Source organism: Schistocerca americana, chromosome 2 (genome assembly GCF_021461395.2).
Source record: "Schistocerca americana isolate TAMUIC-IGC-003095 chromosome 2, iqSchAmer2.1, whole genome shotgun sequence".
Lineage (NCBI taxonomy): Eukaryota > Metazoa > Arthropoda > Insecta > Orthoptera > Acrididae > Schistocerca > Schistocerca americana.
Window position 1 is genome coordinate 593,615,278 of NC_060120.1, and position 20,014 is coordinate 593,635,291.

Genomic DNA, 20,014 nt, shown 5'->3' on the forward strand with positions numbered 1-20,014 from the left:
CCCAATGTGGTGGCTGCCTACATCAGTAACACATAAACAGACATTTCTATTACCTACACTCTAATTGCATATTGGACTCGTGACCATAACTGTTAAGATTTTCTGAAGCTGTGTGTCTCCAGATTTGGCAAAGGCTACTAAAATTGCATTCCATTTCTGTGAAACTTTTGCCACATCTATTTACGGCATTATTAGCACTTTTCCTCAACGATGGTACCTGTGCGAGACTCCTTAATCGAATTTCCTGTAATTCTCAATCTTGCTCATTACGGAGGAAGACGAATGACCATGGTGACAGTAATAAGCAGTGGATCGATCAATAAATATAATCTGCCAGGCGACAAGAAACTGATGCTGAATTCCTGTTTTCACTGCTGCTGTACCTTATTCATTAAACGAGATAATTTCTATATTTGCGTTTGCGCGTGAGAGAAAAAACGCCACATACAGAATAAAATAAATGAGACCCCCAGAGTACGGCGCCACGTGCCAGTAGTGTGACACGTCATAGCCACTGTGCGCGATGCGCGGCCCGCGCCATGCGGGGAGGACAGCGGCGTGATTGCGGCTGACCTTTGACCTCCCCCTCGTCTGCCGGTGAATATTTACGCGTGCCGGCACGTGGCGCCTGAGTGCTGTCTGCAGATAACACACCGGAGGCAGCGGAAGCCGTCAGAGCGATCACTCTCTCGAATGGCAGGCCTTGCGGCGCCGGTCTTATCGCCGTGTCATCCCCAGGGTGCTGGTCGCGCGTCGAATGAAAGGTCAGCCAGGCATCAAAGCAATCGAATGCGCGCCACGACTGACGGGATGGCGGACATCGATAGCTGTTTATTTCCTTTCTTTCTCTTTATCCGCTTCTTCTCCCCGTTCTAAACAACAAGCCTCACAACTAATTGCCGACCGCTTTTTCAAACTAAATGAGCAGAATAAAATAGGTTACTATGTAACTGAAAAACTTAAACCTCAATTTGAAGAGGCACTTTATCAACAGCACAATGGTTTGTTAATTTGCCGCGATAAAAATCAAACATTCTCCCTCTAATGGCTACTGTTGGCTGCATCTAACGTATACTAGTCGTCTATTTGGCTGCATCTAACGTATACTAGTCGTCTATTAGCGCCGCCATCCGACCCCAACTGGGAAAGACCTGGAGTCTTCATTGGTTTCTTTCTTCCAATAAGTCTTTAACTCAAAGGTCTTATTTCTTTTGTAATGTGGAATTATCAAAGTGGCTCTGAGCACTATGGGACTTAACTGCTGAGGTCATCAGTCCCCTAGAACTTAGAACTACTTAAACCTAACTAACATAAGGACATCACACACATCCATGTCCGAGGCAGGATTCGAACCTGCGACCGTAGCGGTCGCGCGGTTCCAGACTGTAGCGCCCAGAACCGCTGGGCCACTCTGGCCGGTGTTGAATTATCAATTTAATTCTTAATATCCATTATTTTCAATATTTATTTTTAGTAACTTACAGATGGTGTTCCCGCTATCTCGTATACATACAAAAAGAGTGTAGGGTAAAGAACCGAACCTAACTGTGCGACAGCATTAATTTCAGCAGCGCACCCCTTCTCCGTCCGTCGTCCTTTTGGGAAATTTACCTTCCGTTGCAGTACCAGTTTGACAATGTCGTGCTATAATTTTTTTACAGAAATGTGCCATCTAACCTTTATAGGACCCGATAACGGATGGACGCAAGAGAAAGAAAGAGAGAGAGAGAGAGAGAGAGAGAGAGAGAGAGAGAGAGAGAGGTGGGTAGCAGGGAAAGAGAGGTGGGTGGCAGGGAGCGAGAGAGGGTGAGGAGGGAGCAGGAGAGATCTTGCAGAGCAATAACAGAGGCGGCGCTGTCCCCCGTGTAGGACTGGCACGACGCGCTTGTTTTATTCCGGGTCTGCGGGTCTGCTGGGCGCGGCGCAGCGCACGGACCGGAAGAAGAAACGGGCAATAAACATCAAAGCAGTGGGCCATGCCCCCCTGGTCTTCCCTATAATCGATAGCAGTTGTTCAGTGTTTCGGAGCAAACAGGGCGCCAGTGGAGGCGCCGGTCCTGGCCACAAACTTTATGCAAACTTGGCCGCACGCGCGCGCGCAGCAGTCTAGCCGAGTTTGCACTACATCAAAAGATAATTCCGCCGCCGCGCCGGGTCCTGGCGGCCGAGTTTAAATTCCGCGAGCACGGGAGTAACCGAGCGGAAATTGGTTCTTTCAGCCGCAGCAGCAGCCGCAGCTACAGCCGCGGCGGGCTGCGCTCAACCCGCCCGCCGAGATACGACTTGGCAGGCCGCGGCCAGACACTCGCCTCGCTAGAAACACAACGAACAGGCGGCACGGAAGAGCGCTTAAGTTAGGATTAGCGGCGTTCCTCGAGCGGATGCGACAAACTGTTCAGAGGTCAGCTGCCAAGACTAGACTCCTCTTCTCTCAGCCGAGGGGACGACGTACACGTATACCTTATGACTCCTCGATGCATTCTCAAAGTAGACGCTTTGATGTTAGGCCTACTGCGGTTGTCTACGGCAACAACATAAAACAACGAACTGTGCGCAGTTCGCACTTGCAGTCTCACCGTACTACGAATGGCCAATATATATCACGTTATAAGAACTTATTTTGAAATAATTTTATGCGTGTTCCACCTATCTGCTCTGCTACCTCAGCCTCTACTTAGAAAGTGACTTAATTTTCATTGCCGGTTGCGGTCTGGGAGCATGATCAGGTGTCTTGTGGTCGAAGTTAACGGAGACAAACACTTTAAGACACACGTTCCTGTAACCTTTTGGAGTGCTTCTGCACACATCAAAACCATTCCATACACACGTAATTTTACAGCTAGCCTCACGAAACAAGCCGGCCGCAGTGGCCGTGCGGTTAAAGGCGCTGCAGTCTGGAACCGCAAGACCGCTACGGTCGCAGGTTCGAATCCTGCCTCGGGCATGGATGTTTGTGATGTCCTTAGGTTAGTTAGGTTTACCTAGTTCTAAGTTCTAGGGGACTAATGACCTCAGAAGTTGAGTCCTATAGTGCTCAGAGCCATTTGAACCAGCCATTCACGAAACAATGGCAACTCCTTCCCTTCCTTCTTTCCCCGTGTTTCGCTGGGTCGTTATGTTAGTCCGGATATGGCAGTGTTAGTTGCCACAGTGCCAGAAGGTGTCTGCATCCCCCTACTGTCGCCACCCTGCCCTTCTCTGCTTCTCCTCCGCCCCCCCCCCTCCCCACCCCGACGCCGTCTGTACCGAATTTGTTTACACCGTATGTCACTGTCTATTGCTATCCCACGTGAGAGAGAGTTCTCGAAATATAGGTTAGCATATCGTGTAACTGATGCGATACGTTGCTACCGGCGCGGTCTTCATCTGTTGTCGGGTGTGTAAAACCGCTTAAAAGCCACACCTACGCTGGCCAGTACACCAGCCCTCGTCCTTACTCCGCTGAGCGAACTTCATCACCGGTCGGGACGATTCCCGGTGTTTTAGTATTTGAATCTTGCCCTAACATACCTTCTGTTTACAAGATAATTGATAAATTCATAAATGATCAGAAAATAAAAGCTAATGAAATGAAATATTGATTTCTCAGATTTAATTTATTGTAAAATAAAACATGTGAATACATACAAGTGCAACATTGGTCGAAGAATGAAAAGCACGAAACAAATTTACGGCACTGACAATATTGACGGTTGGCAAAGTTCAAAATGGCTCTGAGCACTATGGGACTTAATATCTATGGTCATCAGTCCCCTAGAACTACTTAAACCTAACTAACCTAAGGACAGCACACAACACCCAGCCATCACGAGGCAGAGAAAATCCCTGACCCCGCCGGGAATCGAACCCGGGAACCCGGGGGTGGGAAGCGAGAATGCTACCGCACGACCACGAGAAGCGGGCGTTGGCAAAGTTATTAAAGGGGAAGGAGTAAGGTTAACACGACGCCTCTGACATAATAATCGCAACAAACGGTATCCGTCTCAAACATATGTAATTGACAAGAGATTGTGAAGCTCTAGTTGCACGTTCGGTAGGACATACGTCGACTGAAATACTGGCAGTGCAGGTGAGATGGAATCGCTGCAGTGAAGACTAAATTTCACAAGGAAAGGATCCTAATATGCACGGGCTGCAGATATGCTCACTAAATGTAATGTTCAACGAGTGATGCGGACTCTGCTCGAAGGTGTGCCACTGCTGAGACAGGAACCAGTGCAATCTTGCACCAAAGTGTGTGGAGAATCATGGCTAGCGTCCGCTAAAAAAGCAAGATTGTCCTCAACGGTCGACTTACGTCGAATGCCAGCCAGTACCCTACGGTGGGCCTCCACCGAATGCCACGAAACATCTTCTATCCTTCCCGTCTCAACACCACCTCTCAAGTGGAATGTCGCCAAAATTTGTCGTCGATAAGCTGCTAGTGCGATTCCAGCAAATGACGTAATTATAACACCGCGCCAGAACTTGCTACTAGACACTGCATGAAGCATTCTCCCAATGGGAAAGCATGGCGCCAAACCCCATGCACACCGCCTGCCGTGAGTTCTGAGGTCAAAGGTGGGCCTCTAATCGCACCACGGAATCGTCCCGCGCGCTCGGAGATCGTCCGGAATCGTAAACGATGCATCTGGCACTTGCCTCCGGCGCTGCTCTGGCACCAGACAGAGTCGCAAGAATTTCACACCTGCTAGAGACAATGGTCTTCTCCCCAGAGCGATAGTTTAAGCAGACGCCAGACTGTCGCAAGTACGAGCCGGACTGTACGTCCTGCAGCGGAATACAAGGCGGCCTGCGGCATGCCGACAACCGGCCTTGCAGGGATCTGAAAACATCAAAGGCGAGGGACGCCGGCAGTCTCCACAACGCGGCGCCCACTTCATGTGGGGGAAAAAAAAAAGTTTTAGGACTATGGGACTAACATGTGAGGTCATCAGTCCCCTAGAACTTTGAACTACTTCAACCTAACTAACCTAAGGACATCACACACATCCATGCCCGAGGCAGGACTCGAACCTGCGACCGCAGCGGTCGCGCGGTTCCAAACAGAAGCGCCTAGAACCGCTCGGTCACACCGGCCGGCCTTATGTTACAGCCCAGACAAGTAAGTCTACGTGGCTTCCTAGAACTGCTGATCCACGTCTCGGCTTTTGACCTCGGCCGTGGGTCCCATCACACATCGCGATGGAAGCGTCTTCCAGTCGGACTTGCCGATACGAAAAATGATACAACTCGAATTATCATTTGCCCCCAACTATTAATCCTAGCGGCAAACATACTCTGTCATTCCATGTTATACACTCATACAGCTGCTCTGAAGTGTCACTACGTAATTAGGATGGCTGTAGAGATGTCACCAGGAGGTGGAAACTCGAATTGCCATAGCGAAGGAGGCGTTCAACAGAAAGAGGAGACTCTCATGTGGCAAATTAAATAAAGGACCAAGGAAAAGGCTTGGCAAATGTTTTGTCTGGAGTGTCGCACTATATTGGGAAGAAACATGGACACTAAGACGAGAGGATGAAAAAAGGTTAGAAGCATTTGAGTTGTGGATGAGAATGTAGAGAATAAGCTGGATGGAAAGAGTGAGTAATGAAATTGTATTGGAAAGGGTTTGTGAGAGAAGATATCTGCTGAAGGTTGTAAGAGAAAGGAAAAAGAACTGGTTGGGACATTCATTGAAAAGGGAGTGCTTGCTAGTAGATGCTTAGGAAGGATTGGTTTGTGGAAGAAGACTGAGAGGAAGAAGGAGATACAAGGTGATAGACGACATAAAGGGAAGAGGAAATCATGCAGACCTGAAGATGATGGCAGAAGACCGGACAGCCTGGAGAACTACCATGTGAAAACCTACCTTTAGGCAGAACACTGATGATGATGATAGGGCCTCTCGAGCCTTAAGGCTTAACTACCTTTCAAGTTCAGAGTTTGAAATCGCACTTTTATTGACATAAACAGTTATTCCGAATGGAAAACTCAGTTGGATGCAGTTTTCTTGAAACAAAACAAAAAAAGAAAAGAATGCTCGAGATGATGCGGTAAACCTGAATCTTATTGCATAATTTGTAACTTTACCTGCTGGTACGGTTCGTTTCATATGGGCCATACCCTGTAACGCAACAGGCAGCAGAGTAGGGCCAGGTCGCCACTGTGCCCCCTGCACCTCTGGGACGCGGCAGTATGGCTGGTAGCTGCGCCCGCCGCCGGCCGCCGCCCACCGCTGCAACCGGTTCCGGACAAAGACGGCCGCGTAATTGCGGCCCACAAAGACTGCCCGTCCACCACAACGGGACCCGCAGCCGGCCGGCTGTTTGCGCCGGCTCGCCCGAACACCGCGCCGCCACAAACTTGTGCTGCCATTACTGCCGGCCCCATTACGCAACTACTGACCTAACAGCTCATACGCCTGCATTCAGATGCGACCCACCACCATACATACCGACCGCAGAGCTTCGATGAGTCTCTGATGTTAAAAGTGGCAGAGTCTGTGCCTGTGGGGCACCACTGACTGATGAGTGTGTGGCTCACGAGGAAAAACACCGCAAGTGCCATAACCCAGTTTCGCGTTATTGAAGGCTAAATGGAGTTGCTACTCGGAAGGACAAATAATAATAATAATAAAAAAAATATCGCAGAAACTTCGTTCGGTAGGAGTGGCGTCAAATACATTAAGCAAACACGTGTCTCCGCTTATCCGTAGATACTTGGTCGTTTCTGAGAAAACGACAAAGTTTTTGACTTATTTTATGGGCCGCACATAAGTACTTCAGCCGAAGTCGTGGCACAGCGGATAACGTCGCGAATTCACATTTTTGCTCCCCGTTTTCGAAACCTGATGAGTGCTTTTATCTTATGCTTTTTCACCAATTTACGAATGTCCGTATAAAATTACTACACGAATGTGTAAAACAATACATGAGAAAAATCTGAAATTCTTTCCCGTTATTTTTCTGTTACTTGTCTTGTCGGTGATATTGGTGATGTTGCGTACTTGCTCCCGAGGAGTGAGCGTCGGTCGGCCAGGAATTATAGGTCGCCCCAGTTGGTTATGTCGTCTTGAGGTAATAAGTAAGAGATATATTCCATAGATATTAGACAGGACGTTTGTACATATATTAAAATACTTTGTGACAGTTCATCCATTTCTGTGCTCCTTAAATTTGTCTTATCATACATCTAGGTCTGTATGTTAATCTCTCAGTCTGTACCTGTTTCAGCATTCTGTTTCTGTGTTTGTGTCTGTGTCATTCCACAGAATCCTGTTTGAACTTACTCGTGCATGTGATTGTTTTTGTTTGTATACTTCGTGTAAGCTACATGACACATTAACGTTCATGTCATTCAGTATGCACCTATCGTCCGCTGTCGTACGATTTGTCCTATGCTGTCATACCCGGCTTGAGGTCATATGTGTATGACTCTATAGCAGTGGAAAATTATGGAAATTTGTGGTAAGTTCCTATCGGACCAAACTGCAGAGGTCATCGGTCCCTAGGCTTACAGACTACTAATCAAATTTAAACTAATTTACGCCAAGGACAACACACACACCCATACCCGAGACAGAACTCGAACCTCCGACGGGGGAGCCGCGCGAACCGTATCAACGCGCCTAAGACACCGATACTACACCGCGTCTGTCACAGTGTAAATTAAAATGCCCAGGAATCCCTAGTTCTCCGTAAATGACATTGGTGTTCGGCCTGAGACCATACTTGTGGAGTACTGAAAGCCTTCGAAAATCGAATATGACGTTTACTTTTCGAGAGACTTGATTCACGCAATCGGAAGACAACCGCCGGCCGCCGTATCCGCAACAGGACGAGATACTACGGCATACATGCTAGGTAACACACCACGCTGCACTGTTGCTACTCGTTCCTCGTGTTTCTCTCTCGCTTGTCTCAGCGCTATAGTTGCTTCCTTGATATATTTTTCAAACTTTTATTTTATCAAACCTCTTGAATATTAGTGCACGCTTTCCTTCTTATTGCAGTACTTAATTTTCATTGTCTTGTTTGTGCTTTTGTAAGTCTTAAATACAGAATCTTCTTCTCTCCTTTGCGTTTTACAATTTCACAATAGCGTCGGCATTTGTTACATGCATTTTGGTAATGTTAGTGACAGTTGGTGGTCGGATATCCTTCTGGCACCACCTTTCTCCCCACGACAGTCTCTGTCTAACCCCTCCGTTCGTGACTACCACAAGTCGCATGTTCAAGGGCAAGAACGTGTTCTAAATGTTTCAGTAGCGTGTATCTGAGACGGTACCAACCCTGTAATTACCTAGTTGGATGTGAGAAACCACCTAAAAACAGCAACCACGCTGGCAGGCTCACCAGCCCCTGTCGATCCAAGGCAGACTCGCCCCCCCCCCCCCCCCCCCCCCGAAACTTGGAAGTGGGGCGTTAACGCGGTCGGCTATCCGAGCGGGTCAAATTATCGAACGCAGAACACATTTCAATGAGTAAGTCAAAACTGCGCTCCTCGCGCTGCTGACACTGTGGTCTGGCCCTTCCTCTTCACCTACACCTCCATGACAAACTTTGATTAATCGATGTTCAAATTGCATGATTCACGTCTGTAAGTAGGAACGAGTGCCGTGCCTCCGAGTCCATACGGTAGGACCCCCACCGTCTCTGGGCTCGACTTCCTGTGGGAAGTGGGGGTGGGCCAGATGTACCACCACAGCGTACACTTCCTTCCCCTCCGGTAGTATTTGTTACTGCGAAAAATACCGAGTTTGTAGTTAATAGTCGGGACAAGCTAGTTCAAAGAACAGCGTAAGCAATCGGTACACCATGCCTGGTACTGTTTCCGATGCAACCTTTGAGAAGATGGCAGTTTTATTGCTATCACTGCGATGAACCTATCGCTAAGCGCTAACGAGTTACTCAAATACCGAACCGAAAGGTGTGTGGTTTGGTAATAATGGCGAACCTCTGAAAGGATGGTGCCAGCATTTTGACTTGAAGTTACTTCTGTGCCTCATGTACAAAGACCGCAAGCTTACACAAGCAACTTCTCAGAAGGCCTATTGAGACTGAGTAGACGCTCTTCCAGACCCACATATTACAAATGCTCACCACCGGTAATCGAACCCAGGGGGTTTACATAAAATGTTCTTCATGTAGCTGCCGTCCATCAACGAAGGTGCCCTGATTTGCGTTTGTTCTGTTCACTGTAGTCATACTTTTAAAAACGTGTAACTGAACTTAACTAGTTTTTAGACTAAATCCAGATTTCACTGCTTTTCCTAACACAAAATTGGGATAAATATGTATTTGTCAGTTCCGGATACAAAACTACTATTAACATTTTACGCGTCTAGTGTACAAGTATCTCGCCAAGCAAGGTCGGTAAGTTTTCTTGATGAAGGAAACCGCACGATGTATTCTGTGGTTCGCCTATTGCAGAAAGTGAGATAGCTGCTCAGGTCGCTGGCGGAAATTCCGGCTAGTCTGCGTTCAAACATGACCGAGTCTCTTGTCTGTGAACAACGTATCTAGAAACAAGCAAATGAACTACCAATAGATACAACATCTAGACAGCGTTCACTAGAAGCTTAGCCCAAATCACATACCAAACTTGTACGTTGTCCATCCACTTTGAGCATCACGGTAATCCTCTTAAAAAAAAAAAAAAAAAACTTCAGATGGCACGTAGGCCTATCTAGGAATGAAACACACAAACCGGAAACTAATTTAGGAGTTCACAAGCCTGGGATATGGAAGATTCAAAGCTTCAAACATACTTACTTCCTGCAGTATGCGTGGCATAAACTCATGAAAAATGCGAAATGCCGTTGCAGTGCTTGTAATTCACAGTCAAATTACATCATCCCATTCGGCCTCTTTTCTCCGAGACGAGAGAAAACTTTGTATTGATTCACCAATTTTGTTCTTCACTGTTCAATACACAAACACTTTATTCATAACTTATCTGTTCCTTGTATCAAACAGAAATTGCTCTAAGTGATGAAAAGAAAATAGCGAATTTTGCCTCTTTGTTCTTCAGTCGTCTAAACTGCCTGACTATGGCTGTCTCGGGGCTAAAATATGATGTTCATGGTGCACAGACTGATACAAAGTTCATACGAAGCGGATATTAGCTAACTTCATTGGACAGACGCAGTCGACGGTTAAACTCCTGTGCACAGATTTAGACGATGATACAGCCAATTTTAAAATCGTACATGATGCAGTGCATGTATATGGTGCAGTGCGAAACTGATAATCAAGCAGATAAATTTGCCGATAGGATAGGTTTATGATTTTGCATTTGGAGGCCAAATAAAAAATTTCCAATACCACTACCGAGTGGCCAGATATTTCATACTTCCTTTTTTTTTAAAAAAAAAATATTTTTTTGCGGAAAATTCTCCCCTCGGAACAAGCGACTGAACTGTGATTCGATAACAAATTGCCAAAAAGGCACCGTACGGCGTGGGAAACATGACTCGGGATCATAACATCGTAGCGTCGCCGACGTCGATAGATGCGGTACAATTACGTAACGATGGGGCTGCCACTACAGTCTCTAATAATTTAGGGAAATCTTGTGAGTGTTTATTGCTGGAATCAGTTCTCTCGGCCGTTCGGTGAATGGGCGGTACGTAATAACTTTTCTGAGCGATAGGTATTTGACGTGATTTTAGCCGTGGCTGACAGCATATTTTCTATCTACTCTGGGTCATCGTTCCAGAATTTCAAAAATTCTGTTAAGTGTACGAAACATACCAGTTGTTTTATTATGAAGAAACTCATCCTGAAGATAGATTAAGGAGTTAGCAATTAACCCGGTCAATATTAGCCTGCCAGCATGATTGGTTAATAAAAAGAAGAGCACATAAGAAGGCTGATGGTGCGGCGATGTAACAGCGCGTCGTTCTGATACGTGTGTCTGTGGCGTACGACCAAGGTTGCACGTAAAACATTTAGCGTTGATTTTAACATGAAGTATTACGTTAACAAGCGACGTAATAGTTTTCGAGGTGTATAAATTCTTTGGGAGCAAATACAGTGTCCCCTGACGGGGGTGTGCCTCAACGTCGACCGTTTCCAGTTGCCAGGGAAGAGAGCAGGTGGAGGACATGATGTGGGACACTGGTGACGGCGCAAGGTATTCTTCGTCTCTATCTACGAGAACGCTCCACCCACTCGCTTTCTTACTTGCCCAGCACTTACGCACTCACTGTGAAGCAAAACCTACCACAAGTGCTGCTACAGCCGACCGCACAAATAACTGCGCGGTCTTGCAACCGTTCAGATACCAGTGGTAGAAGGCAGTCTGAAACGACTACCATCAGCTGAGTAGGTCCGCTCTCTCGGGCCATGTGCGGCTTCCCCTCTTCTCACCAGCCCTCTCCCCGCTCCCTCTCACCCGGCCTAATTGGTGAGGGATTTGGGCCGCAGGTACGACCACCGGTGCCCTTACAAAGAGATTCTTTTTTAACGCCTCCCCCGTGAGGTTGGCCGTAATTTACGACGCTAGCCCTAATATTTTACACGTTTCCCCCTCCGCTTTCTCGTTAATCCTCCGTGCGCACCCGCACGTTTGGAGTTTTCCACTGACCGGCCACGATTTTTGTTAATCACTCCTTATAACTTCGACACACAGTGACCCATGAAATCACTCAACGGCCACCTCCCTCTCAACAATCATTAACAGAAGCTGATATTTCACGAGCTACAAACGTTTCCCAGTGAGGATACAGTAGACTCAGAATGTAATTTATCAAACATTACCTGTGGTCCTACTCGTTCACATGAACGTTTAACAAGACATTGTTTCTCTCTCAGTACTGGATACTAACAGCAGACCAGTGAACGAAGTAATTCTCTCTCGAACAAGTTGTGCTTTTCCTTCTCCCCAAGCGTCTTCAGCACACGCCACGATAATGATACTACATAAAGCGCATTGTATGGTTGACATACCTTTTTGTACCGCCCTTATCGCCTGATGATACGGTTTTCATCTTCAGACATATTCGATGAATAAAAATCTAGCCAAGATACCAATAAATTGTGACGGGTACCGATTATTGCGGGACAAAATAACTAAAATAATGGTTTAACGTCCCACCGACTACGAGGAAGGCGGAATACAAACATGGACTGAGGGAGGAAATACTCAGAACGAGATTTGAAGTAGTGTCCTCCCGAAAGTGTGTCCAAGATTTTAAACACTGCATTATCTTTTTCGACACTATTACATGACATATTTTTTAACTGAAATAAAGAACCTCATAAACAGTTTTTTCGATCTCTGTAATGCTTCGCAGAACCGATGCAAAATTTTATCATTATAGAAACATATATACAAAAATATATCGCCTAGTGGAAACCACACTACTCGATTATACCGCTACACTCAATACAGATTTCTTCAAGGATGTACGTAACGGTAGATGTCCCAAGGGTGTTACTACAGACGTAGCGCGAGCGTATAATGAACAAGGACGTCTATAAGATCAAAAATGGTTCAAATGGCTCTGAGCACTGTGGAACTATCGCACCACGAAATCGTCCCGCGCGCTCGGAGATCGTCCGGAATCGTAAACGATGCATCTGGCACTTGCCTCCGGCGCTGCTCTGGCACCAGAGAGAGTCGCAAGAATTTCACACCTGCTAGAGACAATGGTCTTCTCCCCAGAGCGATAGTTTAAGCAGACGCCAGACTGTCGCAAGTACGAGCCGGACTGTACGTCCTGCAGCGGAATACAAGGCGGCCTGCGGCATGCCGACAACCGGCCTTGCAGGGATCTGTAAACACCAAAGGCGAGGGACGCCGGCAGTCTCCACAACGCGGCGCCCACTTCATGTGGAAAAAAAAAAGTTTGAGGACTATGGGACTAACATCTGAGGTCATCAGTCCCCTAGAACTTAGAACTACTTAAACCTAACCAACCTAAGGACATCACACACATCCATGCCCGAGGCAGGATTCGAACCTGCGACCGTAGCGCTCGCGCAGTTCCAGACTGCAGCGCCTAAAACCGCTCGGCCACACCGGCCAATATTTGTTGTTGTTTTAAAATTTACATACCACTATATTTAAAAATACTTCTCAGCTGATACTCCACGCATTAGATTTAATGTAGGCCTACACATTTTTACTGGAAGAGACAGACGCCTTAGGAACACGAACGATTTTAGAAATGTTCACGAAGTTTGAAGAAGTTTTTCGGTAACGGAACGAAAGCGAATCAAACTTGCATTTGCCTGAGTAAAGAGCTCACACTCGCCAACCTACCGACCTACGAGTACGATGAGCAAAGCTCTTGTATAAGCTTCTGCCGTACGCTACACAACCCACTCTGACAGCGAAAGCACTGCAGGGGCCTGACTGATCGTAACAGGATTCCGAAACGATAACGCGTGTCCGTCGCCGACTTGGCGATTTCCCCGTCAGACGCAGACACGCGGGCCGTGATTACCGCCGTGTCCGTCGATCGATCGCGCGTGTGCTAATGGCGACAACACTGACGCCTGACTGACAGCGCGCATCTCTCCGCCGTGATTAGCAACGCAGTAGCTGTCGCACCTGCCGGACATCGATCCCGTGACCCCGTTACGGAGTCCCCCGGCGCTAATGATCGTGACGTCGACACGACGCTACAATCAGAGCATCGCCGGGCGCATCTCCGCCGCAGCTGTTCCCCTGACGGTAACACACGCACCTGCTGCGTCGCCATCGCGTTAACCTACCCTACACCACTACTAGTGCCGCTCACGGCTAAAGATGACGTGCTTCTGCGAGGTTCTTACTGCCTCAAAGGCTACTGTGCTGACATAGCAGATATAACGTCAGTGGTTAGATGCAATTCATGACACGAAGAAATGAGCCACATCAAAAAAAATGTTACGTGCCATTCAAGCTGGTCCTCAACGGTTCTATTCAAATACTGCCCACTACAGCGAGCTATAGAGTGCCTCGCGTATCGTCATCAGTGGCGAGAAATCTTACTTTATTTGTGCATTGTGCACAACAAAATACTCTGTAGCCACATGACGATGAATGTCTTTACTTCAATCTAAACGTGGATTGATATGACTGACATTTAATGCTATTTTCTTTTGTGCATTTAAACTTCGTTTGTTCCTTCCGTGTACCACGTGTCGTCTGCACGGTATCCATCGACATGGTTCAAAATGGATCTGAGCACTATGGGACATAACTTCTGAGGTCATCAGCCCCCTAGAACTTAGAACTACTTAAACCTAACCAACCTAAGGACATCACACACATCCATGCCCGAGGCAGGAATCGAACCTGCGACCGTAGCGGTCGCGCGGTTCCAGACTGTAGCGCCTAGAACCGCTCGGCCACTCCGGCCGGCTCCATCGACATCACGACGTGGAAGGAAACATCTCACAGGTCATGTGTACAAGATTTGTTATGTTGGTCATTTACAGAATAGTGAGCACAGTGGTTTAAATTTCAGGAATGAAATTATGCAAGTCGTCCTCGCTAAGACAAGTACGCAACAAGAGTGGGTCACGGTTAGAAGAGAGCACGTATTCTGGGTTTCCTGCTGACATAGTTCTGCTGCGGTAAGGATAACAGATGCGTCACAATGTGGGTCCGAAATGGCCGTGTTTCGAAGTTGAAGCACGCGGGACAGTTCGATTCTCGTGAGCAAAACGTCCACATTGCACACAGGTTCACCGTGAGATTCTGCAGGTGTATGGACCCAAATGCAGTTTCACGTCCAGTCGTAGTGAAATGTTCTCAGTAATTTGTCGAAGGCCCCACAGACGTTTGGATGTTTACCGGGAAGGAAGGCCATCGACCTCGACCATAGACGACAATGTCCAGACAGTTGAGCAACTCATGCGCAGCAATAGCAGATTTTCCGAAGATGAAAACGTTCATTTAGCGGTTTTGGAATGACTCCATGACCAAGGAGGGGATTTCTACCGTCCAGGAATTGGATCGTAGATAGAACGCCGCGACCGTTCTTTACAGAGGCAACGTAACCTCTGTTGCCACACAAACATTGTACCAGTGAAGGGGTTAGCAGCAGCTGTAATTTCAGCAATCCCTTGCTGTACCGTGTATAAACGTGTGGTTTCAGTCCTCTGTCGAAAGGTGCACTGACCTGAGCTTTGTACTGACAGGGGAACCTCCCCATCGCACCCCCCTCAGATATAGTTATAAGTTGTCACAGTGGATAGTCCTTGAAAAACTGAACACAGATCAATTGAGAAAACAGGAAGAAGTTGTGTGGAACTGTGAAAAAATAAGCAAAATATACAAACTGAGTAGTTCATAGGAAGATAGGCAACATCAAGGACACTGAGAACGAAGGAGCGCCGTGGTTTCGTGGTAACGTGAGCAGCTGCGGAACGAAAGGTCTTTAGTTCAAATCTCCCATCGATTGAAAAGTTTAACTTTTTATTTTCAGTTTATGTGACAAACTCTTATGTTTTCATCACTTTTTTGGGAATGATTATCACATCCACAAGAAAACCTACATCGGGCAAGATAGAAGAATCTTTTTACCCATTCGCCAAGTGTACAAGTTATGTGGGTCGACAACATATTCCTGTCATGTGACGCACATGCCGTCACCAGTGTCGTATAGAATATATCAGATGTTTTTTCCTGTGGAGGAATCGGTTGACCTATGACCTTGCGATCAAATGTTTTCCGTTCCCATTGGAGAGGAACGTCCTTTCGTCTACTAATCGCACGGTTTTGCGATGCGGTCGCAAAACACAGACACTAAACTTATTACAGTGAACAGAGACGTCAATGAACGAACGGACAGATAATAACTATGCAAAAATAAAGAAAGTAAAATTTTCACTCGAGGGAAGACTTGAACCAACGACCTCTCGTTCTGCAGCTGCTCACGCTACCGCGGTACCACGCCGCTGCTAAGCTCCCAGTCTCCATAATGTTGTCTATGTGATCCATGAACTACCCAGTTTGTATATTTTGCTTATTTTTTCACAGTTCCACACAACTTCTTCCTGTTTTCTCAGTTGATCTGTGTCCAGTTTATCAAGGCCTATCCACTGTGCCAACTTATAACTAAATCTGAGGGGGGTGCGATGGGGAGGTTCCCTTGTGGGCGTAACGGAGCAAGTGCCAACGTATAGTGCTACATCGTTCGGCATGCGTGAAGGGCTACAAGACATATGAAAGCAAACTAAAATTATCATATCGTCCGTACTGAAGCGTTTTCTCACCTGGTCAACAATAAAGAAATCAAGAATATTACAATGACAGAAAAAGCTTATGCTATTTCAGGATCGACTGTTTGCCGTGTTAGCAGTTTGGTAACATCGGCATTCTCCAGATATGAATACGTGTTTTGATTCGCCAAAGAAAACAATATAGACAAGAACAGAAACCTATGAAATTTGACGATTTTCACAAAACGCTCGTACATGGAACTATAGTTCCATATTACGACAGAGGAAGGTATGCGACAGCTAGAAAAATACAGAGTGATGTAGGTGAAAAAAGTAATTACATTGGCTCAGGTGCGCCCTTTCTTCGTCTTCTTCGCTCAATTTAGATAGTGTAATGCTGGCCGAAAATTTTTAATGGAATGTAGAGGCATCCTAGCAACAAGATCGAAGGTTTTTGTGAACAAAGCACGTATTGCTTGCTGAGGAGAATAGGACTGCAGTATACTTACAATTAAATAAAACCTTTGTTTCTGAAAATCATGCGAACAAATATATTTTGTTCGACTTCAACGGAAATGGTCTCCTGAAAGTACCTACATTAATTTTTGTACTGTGTATATCGGCGCTTTCGGTGATTGGTACAGTGATGAAAGATCTGTAACAGCTACAAATCAAAAATTACGTAGAGTCGTCGGGACAAAAGCCCTGGCGGAGGCACACAAGTACCGGTGCGCGGCCGCGCAACACTCTTGCAAATAAATCTACGTTCGGAGGTGACACGATACAGCAATCATGTCTGAGATGTTGCCAAAATTAATTTTATCGTTTCCTTAACAGCTTTCTCGCTGGAAATTTCTACGAGGTTGAACACAACGCAAATTCACCAGCGACGACATTTTTCGTTACTCAAGCGAAAAACTTTCACATCTCTTTCGGTATTTTGTCCTTCAGCTAGAAATGCTTTCATGTTTTTTCGATAAAATATGTGTGACATACATCTATAAACTTTGAGAATGTTGGTTTATTTTTCCAGTGCAAATACGTTAGTGCTTTTTTTCCACAGACTGAAGTAAAAAAAAATATATTTTTCTTGAAAATTTCTTGCAGGTTTAGTTCTTTTCCGTGACGACTGCCATGAATTTACTTTTGAAAAATATTCTAGACAAAAACAGGCCATTTTTACCAAGATCTGAAATTACCACAACTTGGCAATGTTGTACGACGGTGAGATGACCTGGACCTGCCTATTTTCTTGACGGCTGCTGTAATAAGGTTGACGGAGAGGGAGAGTGAAGTCACGCGTAGAGTAGTACGTAGGTCCGGCAACTGACCCGGCTCTCCTGCGCGCCCTGGCACACACCACACATCCCGTAGCTTGCGCAACGCACGCACGCACATGTCCCTCGGGAGACTAATCCAGCTCATTCTGGTGGCGGCGGCACCGCCTCTTCATTTGATTGGAAGATGAGATGCGTTAATGGCTGGTCTCCTCCGCGCTGTCACGCGCCAGATGGACACAATTACGTTCCCGGCGATGAATCTTTGCCCCAGCAAATGTGCTGCAGACTCGAGTGTAAAGTAGTGAAGCTCAGCCACGCAGATATACTTCCCTTGCTGCTGATACTATTATTATGAGTTTTTCAGAAAGATGGCTATACTCAAAAAGGTAAAAATGTTTTCAAAAATGGCTCTGAGCACTATGGGACTCAACTTCTGAGGTCATTAGTCCCCTAGAACTTAGAACCAGTTAAACCTAACTAACCTAAGGACATCACAAACATCCATGCCCGAGGCAGGATTCGAACCAGCTACCGTAGCGGTCCTGCGGTTCCAGACTGCAGCGCCTTTAACCGCACGGCCACTTCGGACGGCTAAAAATGTGTGCAAATTAAGGGAGGAAGGAGTTCTGATGTCTAATAGAATATGTGATAACATTTATATGGGACTAAACGACCAATAAAAAATTAATAGATATTTGAATGATATTCTTTAGACTAAATTTCTCCTACAACTTCATTTTCTTTTCTACAAACGCCAGTGTGCAATTTATGGTTGCTTTCGTGTGAAGATGGGTAACTATTTTCATAAAATACACCATATCTCTCTCGCAGTTTAATAAACATCACAAGCTTTCAAGATGAGCTGGAACGATGAAGTAGACGGAATGAACATTATTTTGATTTTCGTCATTATAGAAGTAATTGCAGTTCGCTCAGTAAATTAAATCAAGTTTCAGCCTTCTAAGTGAATTCTAAGTCTGTTTTTCATCGCTGCGGAGTTGACGTGCCGGGTAAACGGTTGTAGCGACTTGGTGTGACATCTCTGACGGCACCGCTCGCTTGCTGCAAGCAGGGTATCTTCGCGGAATTAGACAGTGTTTTGTTTTCCAACGTTGTGTGGCTAATGTGATCAGACGGGTTTACTCACCTACTAATTTGAGGATTAAATGGAGTAGCGTTTACCGATATGAACAGTCACTTGTCACAGAGATAAACGCTATACCGTGTGTGTTGACTTGTGGAGTTTGCTTTGTGTCGTTTACCTGTTCAATTTTGCGTATTTGACGAATTTTGCTCGTACCTGTAACATTGAGCATATGAGGAGAGCAGTATGGGCATTATTTTTTCATACTGAATCAACAAATGAGCACCCACAACATGCACTGTGCCCCACAGGTGATAAGTCATGGTGTAAGTACCAATCAGGAAAGGAATATGCCCATAAAAACAGTTTGCCAAATGCTGTAATTGATGTAATTAAGCCCATATTCAGAGACTTATCACAACCAAGTTTATTGGAAAAGTGTTTACATGAGAAAACACAAAATCCAAATGAAAGTGTAAATAATTTAATTTAGATTAGGATTCCCAAAAGAGTGTCTGTACACACAAAAACACTGCATTTTGGAGTGTATGATGCAGTGGCAACATACAGTGAAGGAAACATTATCAAATGTGATGTGCTGAAACGTTCAGGTTTCCAATCAGGACACAACACCATTTCCACACTGCGCCTAATTGATGAAGAAAGACTAAGCGGTGCAGGAAGAAGAGACAAAAGCCTACAACATGCAGCAAAAGGGAAGAAAAGACCAGTGAAAAGGAAACTAACACTAGAAAAGGAAGAGGACGCTGATAATCCATCAGCCATCATATGGGGCAGGAATGTATTAAAAAACTTTGGTTGCCATTTCCCGTAACTTTAAAATTTTCATCTTTGACGAACATTTTCTCAAAAACTGCTAAAAGTATATCAATGAAATTTGTACACAATATTGTTTACTTCTTTTCCTTCATTTTTATAGCAAATTGTAATAAAAATATGCATCTGTTTAAAAAAATTGTAAAACAAATACCAATAAATATTTCTTAACATGGCATTTTAACTTTGTAGAGAAATATTCACTGAACATGTAGTCCAAATTTCAGAGAATATGTTTAATGGTTTTAGAAAAAATTTTCATCTTTGACGAACATTTTCTCAAAAACTGCTAAAAGTATATCAATGAAATTTGTACACAATATTGTTTACTTCTTTTCCTTCATTTTTATAGCAAATTGTAATAAAAATATGCATCTGTTTAAAAAAATTGTAAAACAAAAACCAATAAATATTTCTTAACATGGCATTTTAACTTTGTAAAAAAATATTCACTGAACATGTAGTCCAAATTTCAGAGAATATGTTTAATGGTTTTAGAAAAAATCTTCCTTCTATTTGCTAAAATTAACATCAAGGAGATGGATCGTTCCGGCTCCCCTTAAACACAGAAGGGAATTACTTGAACACTGAATGTGGATGTAACTGCAAGTATCGTAAGGCGTTATTTGGTAGGACATCCGATGAGGCAAGCCCATCCACCGGTCGGG